We start from the raw sequence: 1925 nt of genomic DNA on the forward strand, positions 1-1925 counted from the left end.
TTGGAAGGCATAAAAGTTAATTATTTATTTTATTTTGCAGCCAAAAACGTTTCACCAATGTAGGAAGTGATTTTGGTGCTCGGTAGTACAAGCTCTCTTTTCTCCTAAATGCTTGTGAGAAATAAAAAACCTGGAGATGACTGTCTTTATTTCCGGGAGTAGACTTCAAAATACGTGCCAGAAATGGACAATTCGAGTGTCCTTTCTCCACATCAAATGCGAGCTGGAAGGGGGATTAAAAAACAACCACGTGGTAGATCTGGTTTTATACTTTGCAACCTCCAGCTCCATTTATGTTCTTTACCCTGCTCAGGGAAGATTAGCCTCTAGATGGATGTGTCTGAGGGATCACCTCAGGGGCAGATCTGCATGCAGAAACCGGTTTTTGCCATGGCTGGAAGAGAGCTATGACCTAGCAGAGCGCTCCATCCGAGCGGCTCCCCGAGCATAGCAGGAGCTGCTGAGCGCTCCTGCACAGGAAGCTTTGTGAAGGCAACAGCTTGGAAGGGGAAGCTCTTCAGATCTTTCCCCCTTCTTCTCCTCCTCCCTGGCCAGTGAGTGATTCAGTGTCCCAAACCTTACTTTTTGTTACCACCTTCCTCCTCTTAATCTCCTTCATCTTCAACACCTCCTCCTCTATCACTACCATCATCTCCTCCATCTGTCTGCCTCCTGGATCTCTCTCGTTTTCTTGCTTCCCCCCCCCTCCTCTTCCACCTCCCTCCCTCTCTTTCTTCTTGCCTTTTCCTCCTCTCTTTTCTTCTCTTTTCTTTCTCTTTTTCCTCCTCTTCCCTTACACGTTGTTGTTGTTGTTAGAAAGGATTCTTGCACCCCCTGGTGCTCTTGCGTTTTGTGTGGTAGGAGAGGAGATTGTCTTCTTTCTCTCTCTCCCTCTGGTTGCTCATTATTCAGAGAGAGACACAGAGGGTGAGTGAGAGAGAGAGAGAGAGACGGATATCTCAGGTCATCTGCAGCTGCAGCAAACCAGTGAAGGAGAGAGAGAGAGGGAGAGGGAGAGAGAGGGGGGGAAAAGCAGGGAAAGATGGCGATCCTCCATTGCTGAGACCTGGCAAGGAGCACATGAGACTCACAAAACAACTTCCACAACAATAACAAGAAGAAGAGCTAGGCAGAGAGGAAGAGGAGAGGAGGCAGCAGCAAGAGCAGCAGTGCTGGGACGCTCCTGTAAGTTCTTGCAATTAAAACCCATCTCCGGTTTGGCATTGGAGAGATCATCTCTCGTGTGTGCGTGTATATACACACACATATTTGGCTTGGTCTTTTCTGTCTTTCTTTCTTTCCACCACCCTCCTCTGAAATCCATTCATTCGGTCCTTCGGAGGAAGGAGGAAGAAAGAAAGGAAGGAAAAAAAAAAAAAAAGAACGGGGAGCGAGAGCGGGGTGTTTTGTTTGAGCGAGAAGTCTCTTGCATGGAGGAGGAGAAGAGGAGGAGGTGCTGGTGGTGGTGGTGGTGGTGGGAGGAGGAGGAAGGCGGTTAATTAATTTTTTGTTGTTGCATTAAGGGGGGGGATATGGAGAGATAAGTGAGATATCAGCCGAGCTTTCGGGGTGGGGGGTGCCCGAGAGATTATATGTATATGTGTGTGGGGTGTGTGTGTGGGGGTGTGTGTGTGTGTGTGTGTGCATGGTCTGGATGGTGCTGTGCGTGTGGACTTGGATCAGAGACGGGAGAGACACGGAGGAGAGAAAAGCTCCGTGCTGGCACGACCCAAGCAATCGGGTGACCTCTTTCTTCCTTCCTTCCTTCCTTCCTTCCTTCCTTCCTTCCTTCCTTCCTTTCTTTTCTCTTTCTCTTTCTTCCTTCCTTCCTTCCTTCCTCTTTCTTTCTTTCTTTCTTTCTTTCTTTCTTTCTTTCTTTCTTTCTTTCTTTCTTTCTTTCTTTCTTTCTTTCTTTCTTTCTTTCT

The 1925-nt window shown here is 47.6% G+C and overlaps 1 protein-coding gene across 7 annotated transcripts in view; it reads left to right on the top strand.

Annotated features, from left to right (window-relative positions):
* Positions 1–371: 371 nt before the first annotated feature.
* ZNF462 (zinc finger protein 462) overlaps positions 372–1925 on the top strand; it is a 91216-nt gene continuing 89662 nt past the window's right edge. For 4 of the 7 annotated variants that reach the window (XM_026866448.1, XM_026866451.1, XM_026866454.1 and 1 more), the window contains exon 1: positions 943–1185. The gene's annotated coding sequence lies outside the window, so the exon portion shown is untranslated. Of the gene's footprint in view, positions 555–942; positions 1186–1597; positions 1742–1925 lie in introns of those variants that run through there. The other 3 variants (XM_026866449.1, XM_026866453.1, XM_026866450.1) reach the window with 3 other exon arrangements.

Source organism: Athene cunicularia (genome assembly GCF_003259725.1).
Source record: "Athene cunicularia isolate RWA chromosome Z unlocalized genomic scaffold, athCun1 chrZ_part2, whole genome shotgun sequence".
Classification (NCBI taxonomy): domain Eukaryota; kingdom Metazoa; phylum Chordata; class Aves; order Strigiformes; family Strigidae; genus Athene; species Athene cunicularia.